Raw genomic sequence first — 18645 nt, 5'->3', positions numbered from 1 at the left:
GTGGTTATCCTCAACTGTTACAGCTGCTCATAAACTCACAATAAGTCTGTGTAGCATAATGACTGTGACATTGTATTGCTTGTTGCTGCACTGCTTTAAGTCTATTGACTTTAACTTAAGCCCCCTTTCAGTTCGGTTTGTCTCGGTATGGCAAACATTTAGACTATAGACAACTATAAAACCTATGCAGCTGCAATAAAAGAATGGACCAGATGAGGGTGCTCCTGTATTGTCTCTTAATCTTGCATCCTTTTTTAACCAGATTTTGTGCATCTCTGCAGCAGCCTCCTTAATACATCATATGTCCTCAGCTAGTGAAAAGTTCATCAGCCTTTAATTTTAGAAATCAAAGAGGTCCTCGACTTAATTCATACAGTAGACTACTTGTTTCTCCCAGATACATCTGTGATCTTTTAGAGAAGCACAAGTGATAGCTGTCACAGGGCCTGCCTGCTGAATGACAAGTCAAAAATGACAACAAAACCTTATATAGGTCACGGTTATTCTTTTAGTTACAGAGTCAAACAAACATTTCCCCCCTTTTTGGTCAAATACTGTATGCCTGTTTCTGTTTTTCCTGTAGGCCTATGGTATCTGTTTTGAAAGATACCTTGATTTCCTCCCCTAAGTGAAAGTTAAATAGCTATTGTCTGAGGTAAACCCTTGATTTTAAAAAACATGCGCACATGACATGTAGAAGCAATGAAGTCTATATCTTTATCATAGAAATCCTATGTTTGTATTGCTTTTGATCAAGTTGGAGTGAAGAAGTTCATCCAGCCTTTTACAGTCCACTCACAGCCCTATATAAAGTCATAATGCTGGTGGGTACGTCACATGGCTAAACAGGTCTCAGCAGTGGTAATTGCTTTGTCTGCCATAGCCTGGCTAAAAGCAGCTGCATCATCTATCCACTCAATTTACTTCTAATGTGTGTTACTGATTGAACCGGCAATGAGGGCATGAAAAGTGACAGGGCCGGATAGAATCACCCCCTGTCCCTCTGCACGCCACTTTCCTCCTCCTCCTCCTCCACCTCACCCTCGTCTTTCCCGCTTCCTTCCTGTGTTTAGCATTGTGTGAAGTCTCTCCAGCAGTTAGTTAATGGGGAAAGTTAATGTCAGAGCACGCGCTGCTCACACAAACATCCCATCCACCCACCCACTTCACCTTTCTCCCTCTTTCCCCTCGGTGCCACCATGGCACCTTTCTGTTCTCTAAAGTCCTCTCACTGTGTAACCAGATGCAGGGAACTGATGTGGTCGTGACTGAGGGTCTCCCTGTGTGTCACAATGACTGCCATTTATATCTGTGTGTTCCTCCGGATCTCTCTGCTGGTCCTCAGTGGGTAGGAATTACCCCTGCTGTTCATATTCTCTGTAAAGTCATGCTTCTGTATTCATGAGGACTTGTAAAAGCTTTCAAGTGTTTTTAATCAACTTGACTAACAGACTTTTAATGACCCTAAGTCTCACAGCTAAAAACAAACTATGGAGTTTCTCTGAAGTTGCAATTTCTAAGTATAATTACCATCATGGAAACTATTGGCATCAGTATTGCTAATAGTGAGACAATTTAACTTACATATTTATCAAATAAAATCGGTCTACAATTACTGCTGTATGATGTGATGGAAGTATAAAACTAAGCCTTTTTATGGCTATAATAACCAAAGCTCACTGCTTCTGGAAATTTGTAAGTTTGGGTGTGTCCAGTATCATATAGTAAATTCATTATTATTTAGCTCATATTTGTTGGATTACCAGTTGTGGAGGATGAGGGAAAACATTAAACAGGAGTTCCTGTGTTGAAGCCCCTTGATGAACATTTATTTATTCATTGTGAATCAATTTTTGCCCAGTATTTCTCATTAAAAAAGTAAAAAGAGCCCATTTAAGCTTCATCTTCCTTGTGCACGTTATTCATTGGTGGATACAGATATTTCATATTCTTCATTTTATTATCCATCCCTACTCCCTTGTTTCAACTTAGATTAACAAAATAAAAGCAACCATTAGAAACATTTCTTCCATTAAACGCTGAAAGGGTGATAGAATGAAAGTTAACTTTGAAATATTGTTGCTGGATAGTAGCTGTGTCCTGATCACAGCTTTACCGTGACCATATTGGCCCACACAACCTGTCAATACTTTGATTGAAACTAATATGCAAGCTACCATCTGCTGTCTTTTCATCTCAAGTAGCCTTATGTTGGTATTGGAGCTCACTTATGCAAACAGAGTATTTTCAGAGCTCAATTAAAGCCGGCACATTTGTACTTGTGATTATTATTAATGCAACTTGATATGACTCACTTAGTGTAAACAGGCAGCTATTTGACTATCTGTAGTCACTTCCTGGAACGCTGCTGAACCCATCACAGACCCTGTAAATTGATGCAATGTGGCAAGGAAAATAGTCTCAATATTTACTCCTTGCTATGGTGGGAAATTCTTCTTACGGATGTTGAGATTTGACCATCTCCTAACAGTGCTTTTCATGCTTCAAGTAAATGGTAAATGGATTTGAGCTTGTAGTCTTCTAACCACTCAAAGCGCTTTTTACACAGCAGGTCACACCTTTCCCATTCACAACCATTCATACACCAATGGTAGAGGCTGCTGTATAAAGTGTCTATCAGTATTGACGCTCTCTCCAATGTGTAAAAGCCTGTCCAATATTTCTTCTGGTCCAGCTTCCTGTTCAGTCATGCTCTGATTTTCTTTTTCTTATCTTCATCCATCACCGTACTTTTAATCCTAGTCTCGAACATCGTTTAAAACAGCACACAGGCGGGCTAACTAACTCTTCTCGCCTAATAGAAGGTGTGTCATCACTGCTGTCTGCAGTACAGCCGTAAAGCATGGGCGTACATAGTGTGGGTTTGAGGCAAGAGGACTGCTGTGTGGACCTTAGAGAGTCAACATTCTCTCAGGTGAAAGCTGTTGAGCTCTTAGATCGAGTTTGAAACAACATATACTGTTAATGAAAAAGGTACATATTGTTGCCTTAACGAATTGATTCATAAGCAACTTGGGGTTAAGTGTCTTTCCCAAGGAAACAGCCACTAAACCACAGCCGCCCCAAAGTGAAGTGTATACAAATGATATCAATGGTCATGCCGTTGGTTTTAAGGACATGTTAAAGCAGGTTTCGACTCATGAAGGTCAAGCTCTCGTTATGTTTTGACAGAACATTGTTTAAAAAATTGGGAGGGGGGCTGTTATGCTGTACACACTTCGCCTAAGAGCTGCGCAGACAGAAACAGCAGCAATAAAAAGAGTACACTTCTTTAATCTTTCAACCCAACGGTCAGATGACAAGGACCACTGGGTTTAAACACATTGTAATAATTGAATTTAGGCATGAAGTTTAAGAGTTTATCCTTCTCTTCTCAAAGAGCATGTTGTTCCAAAGAACTGTAGCTCAGACCTACACTTAAGAGTTTGCCTGATTACCATCTGTATTGCCAAATGTGCTATGTGGGGACTGTCACTATACCATGTAGCATGAATAATTTCACATGCTTTGAAATCTGCATTAAGGAGAAGAGAAGAATATCAAGTTTCAACACGTGTTAGGTATTTATTTTAATTCCTGTTGTGTAGTCTAACAGTAGCTTGGTTATGAGTCACAAGTCTGTGCCACACAGTCTGTCCTCTAGGATGGCTTCATTCCCATATATTGCATGATTATACCACCAAAGGATTTTGAGTCATCATGAGTAAGGAGCTGGTATAACAAAAAGACGTACATTAGTTTGTTAGTTTACAAAAAACCACCAGATGGCACATCGATGCGAGCTGTGGCAGGAAGGTTTGCTGTGTCTGTCAGCCTAGTGTCCAGAGCATGGAGGCGATACCGGGAGACAGGCCAGTACATCAGGAGATGTGGAGGAGGCCGTCAGAGGGCAACAACCCAGCAGCAGGACCACTGCCTCCACCTTTGTGCTAGGAGGAACAGGAGGAACATAAAATGACCTCCAGCAGGCCACAAATGTGCATGTGTCTGCTCAAACGGTCAGAAACAGACTCCATGAGGGTGGTATGAGGGCCCGACCTCCACAAGTGGGGGTTGTGTGCTTACAGCCCAACACCGTGCAAGATGTTTGGAATTTGCCAGAGAACACCAAGATTGGCAAATTCATCACTGGCGTCCTGTGCTCTTCACAGATGAAAGCAGGTTCACACTGAGCACATGTGACAGTTCGCAGAACGTTCTGCTGCCTGCAACATCCTCCAGATTGACCGGTTTGGCGGTGGGTCAGTAATAATGTGGGGTGGCATTTCTTTGGGGGGCCGCACAGCCTTCCATGTGCTTGCTCGAGGTAGCCTGACTGCCATTAGATACCAAGATAAGATCCTTAGACCCCTTGTGAGACCATATGCTGGTGCGGTTGGCCCTGGGTTCCTCCTAATGCAAGACAATGCAAGACCTCATGTGGCTGGAGTGTGTTGATGCTATGGACTGGCCCGCCCATTCCCCAGACCTGAATCCAATTGAGCACATCTGGGACATTATGTGTCGCTCCATCTACCAACGCCACAATGCACCACAGACTGTCCAGGAGTTGGAGGATGCTTTAGTTCAGGTCTGGGAGGAGATCCCTCAGGAGACCATTTTGACTTGTTTTAAGGACATTACATCAAAGTTGGATCTGCCTGTAGTGTGTTTTTCCACTTTAATTTTTAGTCTTACTCCAAATCTAGACCTCCATTGATTGAGTGTATTGACATAACAGACATTTATTAAACTGAAACATGTCTGAGACCAACAATGCAAACAATAAAGATATCTGAATGTTTTGAATTAATTATTGAATATTTTTAACAATAAAAGTTGTGATTCTTTTTTTTATAATCTTAAATTAATCTGCATATCTGGGTGGAAATACCAAAAGGATTAGGTGAAACCAAACGCAACATACCTATGACCCCTTCAGGCTTTTGTCTGGCAGAGATAATAAAAGAGTGATATAACCAATTATATTCGGATCCATTGAGTGCTGCTGAAAACCTGAATGGAAAATGTATCATTGCAGCTATTTTACCACATACTAAGAGGAAAACAGAATATGTGTGTTGTTTGTCCTCATATTACACCAAAGCCGGTGTACCCTTTCCATTGTAGCATGATACTTGAGTCCGACACTGCATGAGGTTTGTGATAACAGATCACTCGTCATAAGCAAATCATAATTTTCATGTTTACCTCTAATGCAGCAACTCCACTCACCAACAGGCCTGTGGCAAAAAAGTGTAATTTTATTGGTAGCAGCAGTGATGGGTTTATAGTGCATAATTCTTTTTTACGGGAAAAACACACTTTGGTGGTTAACGTAAATAAGAGAGCACTGTTCACATACAGTATAAGTTGGTGTTTTTCATCTTTTCCTGTTGCCTTTATCTGGTTCAATTGGAGCGTATTTACTATGGGCCTCACATCATCATCTGCCGTGTTTGCCTTGCCTGTTTTGTCCAAATGGATTTGTTGGCAGCACACAAGAAAATTGATGTCAGACCTGTCCTTGTCAAAGCGCATGCAGTGATCACAACTTGTGAAATGGGGCTGACTGTGCAGCATCCAATCATTTGTTATTGTTATAGACTTTTACCTTGCTTTTTCATATACTTAAACATTAACAAAGAAATAGTAAGCATTTTGGAAGAGGTTTTAAGATGTTACTGTGGTGCGTCAACTGAAAAAAGAAACAACAGGTGACTTATGGCTTTAACGTCCACCCAGTACGAGAGGATCTTTGTTGTCAAACTAGCCAGACACTAAGAAATATCGCTTTATTGATTTTCCCAACTTCCCTGCCTCCCTCTCCCTATCTCTCAGCTAGCTCTTTAAAGACTCTTGACCGCACAAGAGCACATTCTGGCAGCAGTTACCATGGCAACAAATGGTTGTGTGTTGCCTGTTATTATGTGGAAAACTGTCAGAAAAGGATAAATAAAACAACATTGAGGAGGGAAAGTTTTGATTCTTTCTTTCAGGACTGAACACCATGTGACAGCTTCGTAATCATAGACTTCAATAAAGAATGACAAGAATCAATAAACAAGCAAGTTCAAGTGTCAAATATGCACAGAATAATACTTTTTTTATTGTCACTTAAATGCCAACATGATTGTACTTTCCATGATAAGACATTAACTGCTGTGTTTGGTTAAAGATGACAGACAGATACCTAAGCTACTTCTCTGTGGTTAATAAACAATGAATTATTCCACAGAATTAAATCAATCTATTGCCATATATGGTAACATTATCCTTGGCGTGGTAATCAAACAGCCAACGGTGGACAGGGTAACACAAAAAGAAAAGTCAAGAAAGAAAAAAACAAAAAAGAGTCACTGCTGATTAAATATTTAACCAAGCAAAAGGGCAGATGGGTCTTTAGAATTAATTACCCAGCTCAGTGTAAATATTAACATTAGGAACGACTTACAATCAGTCGAAGCTCTGTGCTGGAGTCTATGCAGTATTAATGACCGGCAGCAAAAACGGCTCACCTCTTAAAATGGAATATGCTCACTGGCTTCTGATGCAAGCAGCACAGTTTAACTGTTGGTCTTGTTAATGCATTAGGAGCAGTTTTTTCTTGTTTATGTTTTTGTTTGTCTAGACAAACAAAAACACAAACAAGCAAAAAGAAGAAGAAGAGCACTAGGGTGTAAATGTCTGTTTTGTTGTCCACACTAGTATCTCAACACATACTTCATTGATCAATACACAATTTAGTACAGACGTTCCTGTCGAAAAAAAAACAAACATCCATCCACTGACTTGAATCAAAACTTAGTATCAAATAGAGAAGTTAGCATGTTTGCAAGCTTTGCTAAAATGGCATGGTAAACATTATGCCAGCTAAAGATTTAGAGATTTACTGTGCAGGAAAAGTAGTGTTTACATTAGCTAATAGCCCTGATTTGAGAGAAATTCTGTTCATTTGATGGATAGCCCCTTGAGATGAACCGTCTCCTTTTTGAGGGGGTCCAACACAAAATACAGTGATACAGACACGCACAACATAAAGGCTCTCACACACCCATCCGCCCACATATCCCTCTCACAAAGCCACAGCACCTACACAAAACCATCAGAGGTAGATACACATCAGGCTAATGACATATTATGCAATGAAGAAAACAAAAATACATGATATTAAAAGGGGGACGAGAACATTACCATTAGCATCAGCAGCAGGATTTTGTGAGAACAGGTAGTCGTGATATTTTAAAAAGGTGGAGTGCATTAATTGTTCTGATGTTTACATATTGTTCTAGTCAGAGGGAGTTGACTTCAGATGATTCAATGACATAATGGCCCATGTACCATCCAGCTTCTTAACTGCTTAAACACGGATTTAAATGATAGCTTTATATCCATTACATTGAGGGCTACAATAAGTGACTTTACATTTTTTGAAGGGATAAAATCGCTATGCTCAATCAGAAAGGAACAGGTATTGAAAGGGAAAAAAGGAAATGGCCCTCAAGAAAAATCAAACTACAAATGCATTGATTTAGAAAACATCCTGTATTTAAATAAACATGCGCTGTATATTTATACTCAAATAATGTGAAGCTTCTTTTTAATCTCCAATCGGATAACTATCTGATCATCCTGATTTGTTGCTCGAGAATCCAAAAATAAAGGGATAATCACATTAGTGCAGTTATGACATCTAAAATGACCATGGTAAGGTTAAGGTGTTTTGGTGTGAAAGAACTTGTTTGTGCTGATATTGTATGATTCCGTTTAAATGTAAAGTTCTTGGTAGATACAGCATACACCTGCACATGCCCAAGATCCTGCTGTCTGAATTGTTTTCAGTGTTGAACTTGTTCAAAGTCATTGATAAATGCTCCTTTTACTGTTTTATTTTATGTAACTGCAGTGGTGGAGGTGGCGGAAAAAGATGAGCATTTTAATGTTAGAGACTGGGAGTGGGTAGAAGAGCACTAAAGTTGCAGAAAAAACAGTTTGTCGAAAGAATGGATAATGACAATTACAAGGGAAAAAAAAAACGCAAGAAAATAACAAGTCAGACAAATATAGAGTTTATGACATGTGACAGGAGCACAAAGAAACTAGCATTCCCCACGTGTCAGTCTCCACTTACAAAACATGAAAGCACACACATGCACCTCCCACGCATCACACACTCTTCACTACACTCACACCTTTCCACACTTGCACCCACACAAAAGCATACACACTACTTCAAGCAGCAAGGTTATAAAAAAAAGTCACTCACAGCTACCTACCTCATGCCCCTGTGGCTCAGCTGGCAACACTTGTGCTCTATGAGCGGTTACAAAACCAAAGGTCTTCATCCCTTCATCTCCAAACATTACTCACTGCTCTTCCAGGGGGGGGATGCTGTGTGTACATGTAGTGGGCCACTCTATTCAATATTTCCTGTATTAGGAGGGACATGTGGGCCATTTCTGTCTTCTGGATGGTGCGTAATTCTTACAACAGATGGCCACCTACAGAGAACACATGGAGTTTTACAGTGACAGTGTAAAAAAAAAAAAAAAAAAACATTGTGAAACCGTCTTTCATAAACTCGCTCAGTTGCTTTTGTATGACTTTTTTTTCTATTGGCTGAAGGCCGATGGAAACACGTTGAGCACCAAGGATATGTTTTTGAATATCATTTTACGTCACATTTTATGTAACAGGCTGATCAGAGAGAAGAACTTACATTTCTAGGTATTTGTTCATCAACCTCATGCTAAAGCATCCATTGAAACTGGATTTCATTTAATGTAACATTTGAGAGTATTTTTGAATGCAGATGATGTCTTTTCAGTAGAAACTGAACTTCAAGCAGGTATATCAGTGGTGCTTCAGTTACAACAAGAAGTCACAAAGGAACATACTGATACCTTTATAAAACAAAATGCAAAACCAAATTTAAATCATTTGTTGAAGCCAGCCATGATTATGGAACGTGGGAGATATGGCATTGTCATATTAGTAACTTGGCTCCAACCAGTCCTACTTTGTTGTTCATGGTGGCTTTGTGTATGGTGGGAATCGAAAGGGCCACCTCAAACCATACTGTGACTTTAAGGCAGCCTTTGTCACAATATGTTGATATTCAAATTCAAAGCTACAAGTGATAGTACCTGCAGCATATCACTGTTACATTGTTACATGCAGTGGTGCCAACCACAGGCTAATCACAGGCTAATTGGTAACCATATTATAGAATTGTTTTGCTACCCAAAAAAGTTTCTTCGAAGAACAAGAAAAAAGACTTTAAGTTTCATTGAAACTAAATTACTAGAAAGATATTTTTAGTTGAATTGTATTCTGGCTAAATTGCCCTGTATTCCCCACAGTGAATCTAAATGACCTAATATTTCACTTCTCCCTTCAGAGACAGTCTCATATGGATCATAAAAAAGAATGATGTGCTTACGTTAAGTGGAAATTTGTGTGCAAATTATAATTCCCAGTATTTTGCTAAATAAAGATTATCTATATTTTAGCTATTATAGCTTAGTTCAGCATAGTTTTTGTGATGCTCTGTGGAGCTAGAGGAATTGCAGTCGTATATTATTTCTTTTGTTTGTTTGTTTTTGTGGTATTTTACAACTATCTTGTATTAAAAAAAACCCAAATTATGATCCTTTCCTGAAAATAAAAAAATTGCTTTGTAACTGCCATATAAAGAGCTCTGATTCCTTGAAGTCTGACCTACATCATTGTGAAAAGCTGAGTGATCATATTCAAGATGATACTGCTGTAGCATTAGCAGAAGCGATGGCCTGAAGAGGGATTTGTGAGCTGTACAGCAGAAGGTGCTTGCAGTGCTCAATATGTCTTTGTCTCTTGTTTGGCTAATTACAGCATGGTGCCGGTGTCAGCCCTTTGGCAAGCTCACACATGCAGACACAAACAGGCTCAGGAATACATTCACAAGCAAATATCCACATATACACTCATGTCCACCATTTAGATACAGAGTCAGCTTTAACATGTGCGTCACATTAGCTTAGAAGCTTTTAAAAACCAGGATCAAGGCTCGTTTGACCAATGTCTGTGCATGTTTTTCTGCTGAATGTTACTTATGTCACAAACTGGCTCAAAGTAAGTGACAAAGGAGGGAATCACCAACAATGTGATTTAAAAGGTTTATTTGTTGTAAACAAAAGTTAAAATAATCAATGTATAGATTAATCAGCTATAATATTGTGAAGTGCATTGAAAACAAAGCCAGGCGGGGGAGTTTTAGGAGGAAGAGAGGGGAGAGAGATGTGAGAGATGAAGCCACTTTAATAAGCTGAGGCCTAACTCTGGTGTGAATGACTGAGGTCCCTCCTGAGCCTGCCAATTACCTCCTGAACCCATACAGCCATAAAGTGCTGGACAGGACAAATTTATTTATTGTTGTAATTTTGGCTTTTTTTATCGTCTGTTTGTTATTGACTAGGCCTTCTTTGTAAAAGAGATTGTTGTATCTCAATAGTAACACTAATAAAGTTGAAATGAAATCAGATATAGATATTTTTAAACAGAATGCAGAATGAAAAAGCATTACACTAACAGTCATATTTTTGAGTAGATTTGATGGGACAAAGTTGCAATTTAATTCTGGCTTATAGGATACAGCAACAATATGAATAAGTCTGTTCTACTGTAAAGGCTTTGTCATACCTTTGAAATAACTTTCCCCATCTTTTAACTTTTATTGCTGTGACTCCTTGATGAGTAAAACAAGGTCATAAAGGCTACAGTGTAACAGCATCATCCAAGCTGTTTAAAATCAACACTTTTTAACCACAGAGTCCATAAGTCTGTTGCTGCTGCTGGCAGTCGCAAATTAAAGAAAATAATCATTGTATTCCCTGTAAGAACATCTTTGACTACAATGTACAATCCCTTTCTCCTGAAGTGGGACTTGTGTTTGGGGTCACAGGGGAAATGATGTCTTTTTAATTGATGGGCCTTAGTGGTATTATTGTGTTAGCTTTCCATTTGAAACGTTTATTTTTTCCATAGCGGAGCTTAATGAGCTTCCTGGAACTGGGCACACAGGACCCAATTAATTCAATATGAAGACCATCACTCTTCTCTCCCCTCATTTCTCACACCTTGAGTCTCTCACACCTCCATAACAGTGAGATGCAGACAGAAATAGTCGGATTAATTTTAATGCCCGATAATTGTTGGTAAGAATTTCAGAGCAAATTTGTGTTTGTGTGTGTTGGGATATTAAATTAACTCCTCAAAAAATCCGAATAATGACACTTATTACCTAAAACTAACTTAATGCCTGTTTTTTTTCTGACACAAATGTTCATCATTCTTCATTTTAGGTGCATCTCACTATTAATCTTGAATACGAACACAAAAAAAGGTGATGATCCCTTCATCAGATACATACCCAACAGAATAACAGTATATTGTAAGAATCCATCTTTATAATGATGGTCGTGTTTGCCTTTGGGAATCCTATAGAGACTTCAGAATTAATGTTGATCTTTTTCTTAACCCACTAAAAAGTCCTCACCGGGGCTTTAATGAAATCTTCACTTGATGTCCTTTTCTCCCTCTACTGCATCATAAAAAAGTGTAACAAAAAAACAAAAAAACAAAGTATAAACATTAATACAGTTTTCCTGCATAATTCACACTATTTTGGAGAGTAATACTATCATCCAACATGTACATATTAGCTTTTGTGTTTATCATAATTACAAATTGACAAATGGAAACAAACCTTAATCTTAAATTCTGTACTTTGCCTGTTTTCATCATGTTCTTTATAGTGTATAGGGTAGGGCTGAAAAAAAAATTAAACAATAATACTTTGCAGATTCTTAAAATTGAATATAAAAGCTCAACTCTTCTCCAATGCCCCAGTTCTTTTTGTACCGGCCTTTAACTCGACAATATCCAGGATCACAGACATTGCTTTTTTCAGTATTAAGTGTTAACACACACACATTCAAGTTTTTGGACTGACAGTCAAACAGTCAAAGTTTTGTGTTGGTATACAGGTAAGAGTCTATCCTACATACTGTAGTTTCACTCACCAAGACACATCAATCCAGCAAAGAAGAGAGAAGAGAGCCACAGGGTTTCATACTGCAGTGCTGAGAGACAGACAGAGAGAGAGAGAGAGAGAGAGAGAGAGAGAGAGAGAGAGAGAGAGAGCCGTAGTCAAGCAGTTAGTCTGTTTCTGATCATACGTTTTTTTTAAATATATATAGAGGCTTATACAGTAATTGAAAGCCTATACAGTGCTCACTCCAACCTGTATTTCCCCAAATGGTTTTACCGGAAACTTACATTTCTCCTTGTTAGCTGGCAGCCACCAGCAGCTGAAATCGCACATTAGAGGAGAGCTTGTCTTTAGGTTGCCATGGCAACAGGGTGAGTCATTCTGCTGCAGTCAGTTTAGTCACACTTGCACTGACTGTACGTTTCCCTGTTTCTCATCCCTTTTTTATCTCACTGTCCCTCTTCCTCCACGCAATCTCCACAAATCCACACACAATTGAACAAACAATGCATCCCAATAAAACTGTTATTAAGACTGTTTGTTTAAAAGGATGGGGTAAAAAAATGGATGGAAATGTGTTGTGTGTCGTTTGCGAGTGATAGAGCAGCCTGATCAGTGTGAGTGGAATGTTGCTGCTCTCGATCTGATTACTTATTTATGGCTCAGGCTAATCAGTAAACCAACAGCTGAGAAGCACAATGTGAAGAGGGTGGGGGGTGTGTGAAGAAATGAGGGAGGCAAAAATTGGAAGGGGGAAACTCACTCTCATTCTTATTCCCACACACTAGCTATGATTAAATGAGCAGAATTTGGCACTAGTTAGATTTAACTTTTTATGTAGCTCCATTGCTAATACTGGAAGTTAATTCCAGTTTTCTTATAAGAGAAATCTTTATCGACACTCGATCAAAACACCTCACTGTCACAACACTGAAATTAGGATTTCCAAAGTTGGAAAAAAAAGTATTTATAGTTTATAGAGGTGGGTTACAATTAGCTTTTTATGCTATACAGTGATCGCAAAATATCAGCTTTTGCAATGCAAGAAGTGCATAAAGTCAGAAATCGAGAGAGAATAAGTGAGTAATGCATGTGGAAAGGGAGCCAAAGGTCGAATTGAAACCCATCTGCCCAGTTGGAGAACTCCAGCCTCCATTCATGGGACAAGCACACTAACCACTGCTCTAGATAGATAGATAGATAGATAGATAGATAGATAGATAGATAGATAGATAGATAGATAGATAGATAGATAGATAGATAGATAGATAGATAGATAGATAGATAGATAGATAGATAGATAGATAGATAGATAGATAGATAGATAGATAGATAGATAGATAGATAGATAGATAGATAAAACAAGTCAATATGTAGTACATGAAATCAGATAGGATGATTAAACTGCTTTAATAGGATGTACAGTGAAGCTTATTGAAATGCTATGCTTCATTGAGTCTCAAAACAGCTGCTCCCACTGGACTGTCTATGCCTCTGAATATGCCAGAAGAACTGTTGCAAATATAACACAGCATTTAGTTTCATCTGCCATTACTTGAGAGCATTTGAACTACTCTATGTTAGCTTGTATGTAACAGACAGATGAATTGAACTTCTTTGGATATACAGCACTTCACAGTCATGACAAAACAAGCAGTACATTTGGTACAAATATTCTCTGGAATAACACACCCATGGTGATCTCCTAGTCTCTCACAGATCCTTTACATGGTTTCCAAATATAGTGATATTATACTGAGCCAATGAATATAGAACCTCAGTAATAATCTGAAGGAAATGTATGCATCTCTTCAAACAGTTTTCTGTGTGCAAGTGCAGCTGGCCATCCGTTCTAGATCAAATACCTCAACTTGAGTGAGCTCAACTTCATATGTCATGAAAGCCAATACATCAATAATTTGTACTTTTCAGTATGCAGAGGAAGACAGAACTGTTGTGTGATTAAAAACATAGATTCAGCCAGTAGTGGGTGTCGGCATTCAGATCAAAGCACTTTGTGCAGTTGCATGGCTTCAGTCATTAGTGTTGTTTTTCTTTCATTAAATCTACAAAAACTGATATGATGACAGTACATTAAAGCTATGAAGACAACACATGACATTTTATTTTTTTCTAGCAAGAAGTTGCTCAAATCTTTTTGGTATGATGAATATAGTATGATATTTTATATCTCCTAATGCACAATACATGCAAACACACATGTATTTACAAATTAGCACCATATTATTTTCTTATAAGATTTATATATTATAGGATAGGAACAGCTCCAGAAAACTGCCCCTCTATAGCGTTTCGTATCATGGACATCTTATTTAATTTTTATTGTTTGATTCTGATCCTCTTGTGCCTCGCTCTATGTCAAAGACAACATCCTGCCCCTCATTTTTCTACACTAACTGCTTATAGGCTACTTTTCCTTTTTTTCAACATCAAAATTGACATAAAACAACTTTGTTTCTTCTGTTCTCCGTTATGAAGCTGCAGGCTAATCTTTACATACTTCTTGAATTGTTAAACAGGGGGAGAGAGCGGGTCACTTTATGTGGGGCAGAGATGCGCAGTAATTTCACCCCCAGTCAGGCAGACATGATCAGATCGAGTGTGTAAACAACGATCAGCATAAATCACCTTCTCGATCAGAGAGAAATTTCTTTCCAAATGAGCTTGATCTGATCAGTCTGTTCTGATTGATATGTTTACATGAAACATTTTTATTGTTTTTATTTGTTATTTTTGTCCACGTAAATGCATCGACTGACAGCAAGGTATAACATAATAATTTAATCTTGATCAGACAATGTAAAAGGGGCTAGAGAGACAGTGTGTTCTTTTTAAACACAAGAAATGCATCCTCCTGATGCTGCTGTTAATGCTATGAGCATGATCCAAAACAGTGAATGTGTGGGCCAAAAGCTATAAAAGAAACTGAACTGCTATGATCTCAGTGAAGGCAAGATGTTGCTGCAAATAATTCTCTTTAGGTATACCTGTAACAGTGTTAGAAAAACAAAGTGGAGGATTCAGAAACCCGAACATATCTAATTAAACAAAAAGGACCACAGGGACAAACACAAAAGGCTCACCTCTACACAAGCACTCAGTCAAAAAATCCAAAAGAAGGGAATAATCACTGGGAGAGACACAGGGAAATCCACTCAAGAACACAAGTTGATGTATGGACTGACACAGAGAGAAAGAAACACATACTAAAACAGGGGGCAATCAAACTCAGGTTAGACGAGCAGTTGAGAACAATGAGGCACTCAAAAAGGGAGGAAGTAATACTGGACATGATACACAGGGGCAAAAAAACTATTAAAATAAAAGAGGAAACACTAAACTTAGTAAAACACGACACAACACACATTCAGCAACCTTTTTCTCAAAATAACTGTTACGCTGTTCATGAAAGAATATGAGCAGGAAGAAGTAAAAGTAAGAAAAATCCTTTTTCATAACATAAATGACTGTTGATAAACAGAATTAGATGGCTAACCTGTAACCCGTTAACTTTTTCTTTCACAAATCATATTAAATTAAAAGAAAAATCCTGAAACAGTTTTGCTCAACAGCTTTGAGCAGCATGTTAAGTCATCGTCGAGAGAATTCCACAAAGACCAATAATTTTCAATTTCTGTTTGGTGTCTCTTAAAAAAATGTTCTCATCCCACTCATTTCCTCAGGCCCTGTTTGACCTTGATGAATAATTTGAGTCATAACATTCCAGCCAATTTCCCATGGTAGTGTTAATATTGTAGGTTGTAGCCTGCGTCTCAAGATGTCGTGTATCAACTTTCTTTAACGTACCTCGGAGCTGACCATTGTCTCTCCCTTTACAGTCTGCATGAGGATTGCTGAGAGCGACATCATCAGCATGGTGTCTAAATGCAAGCTGAGGTCTCAGGGGTGTGTTTGACATATTCGCAAGGGCGAGATTCCTCTTTCTGCAAGATCAGATAAAGTTCTTGAGAAAGTGATTTAACCTTTAGCTGTTTTTAGAGTAACCACAGGAATGGAAAGGAAAGCTCACTGATTTAGTCACACTATCTCATTAAAACTACTCTGTCATCAGCAGGCAATAAGATACATTTCACACAAAGATGTATACACAATCCTTGAGTTTCTAAAAGCCTATACGCGGCGTCATTCCACAAGCTATAATGAAACACATCACTGGAGTTAAATTTTTGTTATACTTTTTTTCATATTTAAATGATAACTCTCCAGTGTGTTGATTCATGTCTGCATACATGTGGGTGTTTTTTCTGTCCTTCAGCCCATCATGAACAGTAGCTGTTGTAACAAATACCCTAAAAAGCCTCAGCCTGTATATGATATCACAGCTCTGTATTGGAGAGCTATGCCTCATCCCCAGAGAGGCAGGTGGGGGTTCGCACACAATGAAGAGCTAGAGATGACGCAGCCGAGGACGGAAGAGGGAGGGAGAAATGGATGGAGCAGAATCCCAAACGAGGAGAGGATAAAGAACAGGAGGAGGTGGAGGGATGGAGCGTAGGCAGACTGCGTGGGAAGGAGATGCTGCATAATAAGCTTCCCAGGGTTTTGTCCTGCTCTCTTTTTATTGTTACTTTCTCCCTCTATTGTCGCTTCTTCTGAGCTTAAGAAGACATTAATCTTGTTTTGCTCTATCTGTGTCTGCTTCACTGTCTCCTTCCTCTTGTCTGTCTCATTTTTACTTTTCATGACATCATCACCCTGCTTGCACATACACTTTTGGGTCACACTTTCTTGATTTGCTTCTTTTTCGTGCATTACAAGGAAAATATATAAACTATGTAGTTATTCTTTATGGTTTCACACCAAAGCGAGAGTTGTAGTAGTAAAACATTTTTAGCTTAAGGCTGTATTCAAACAGTTAAGGTCTGCTCTGTCAAAATTATTTCACACTTATCAGCTTTTGGCATCACATTTGTTTAGTCTCGTATAATAAGTGCGAAACAGAAAAACCTTCCTCATCGTGAGCAAAGAGGTACCCGATGAGTCATCGGCATCTCTCACACATTCAGAACACTGCCTGGAGCTGCTCCATTGATAGGAAAATCTGATGGGGGAGGAGGGGGATGCGTGGGTTGAGGGGGGGGATCAGAGGAGCAGGTGGTGGTGGTGGTGAGGGGGAGTGATGAAGAGGGAGGGGGGTTTCCCTTTTAGGACCATACTTGAATACAGTATGTCGCAGAGCAGGAGAGGTGGATGGGATTGCAGAGTCGAATATTTGTTCATGCATTTGTAAGTTAGGTCTGAAATGTGAAATGTGTGGATAGATTTGTAAAGCCTGGACAGAATACCTTTACCACCATTATTGGTGGTTCTGGAGGATATGACTCAGTTTAGTTGTGAATGGATTGGCCAGAATGTGTTTTCTTGTTAAAAGGATGAGACAGCTGAAGCATTTGAATTTGAACTGATACAAATTTGAAATCTAATGTTTTGCCTGACTATGATTGTAAAACAAAACCTGCAGAGCAGTAAAACAGAGGAGTTAATGGGAAGGATATTTGTCCAAGGAGCTATACTATACAGACAACTGAGGACTTCAATCCCCATGTTTTCTCTATCAGGAGGTGTCGTGACTTTACATCTGGGTTGGCTTGCCTCTGTTACACTAGCTTACGTAACTCAGTGTAAACTCCACTTTAACTTGTGTTTTAGCTGTCTTTTAAGAAAATGTAATGTTTCCACAGGTTACAGGTTAACTATTGTGCTAGACCAATTGGTTTCCAACCAAATAAATCTAAGCGCTCCAAAATGTTTATTCTTCCTCATAGTTGTAAATAATTATGTTTTTGGCTGTTTGGATCTTATTCACCTTTTCAATGGTATTTTGAAGATTTTGAATGAATATGTGAAAAACATCAAAGAATATTTCTCTGGATCTTCCTCACTGAACAGACGATGATGCAACGTCACATACTGAAGGAAACCCCAAAGCTCTGACTGGCTGACTGTTGAGCTCAGCCATTGGTTGACAGACAACAAAGAGAGATGGTGATGGAGGTGGAGCACAGATGATGCAAAACAGTGTAATGAACTCAGAGAAGAGGCAGTCTGAATCTTTAGACCCCCCTCTTTCAGAGAAGCCAATTTCTCTGATTCCCCATCTCATTCAACTTTCACTGAATGAATATATTTAGACTGCAATGTGCAGCCAACGGTCCATCAATATGTTGTTATCTGAGGACAAGCGAGTATATATTAAAAAGGGTATTTTTTTCAAGTAAATAAATAAAACAAAACAGTTTTAAAGCAATGCATTAAGTCTTACTTTGTAATTATTGTAATTATTAGCACATTTAAACTGCACAACTATGACTCCTTCGACCAACTGTTCTACAGTGTATAGCTTCACTTTGAATTAAGATTTTGGGGTTGTTTGAGAATATCCCAGACTTTCTTTACAAAGTTCTTACATGTCCTTACACTGCTAGCTAAAGATATGTACCTCAGCTCTTTTGCCATTATATCCTATATATATATATATATTTTAGTACAATTAATTGAGTATAGAGTACATTTTATTTTCCCCTTTTAATTGGCATGGAAAGGCAATTGGTCAAAAATAGGACAGCAACTCC

Source organism: Symphodus melops, assembly GCF_947650265.1.
Source record: "Symphodus melops genome assembly, chromosome: 8".
In the NCBI taxonomy this organism is placed as follows: Eukaryota; Metazoa; Chordata; class Actinopteri; order Labriformes; family Labridae; genus Symphodus; species Symphodus melops.
Note: the sequence above shows the minus strand (reverse complement) of the source record.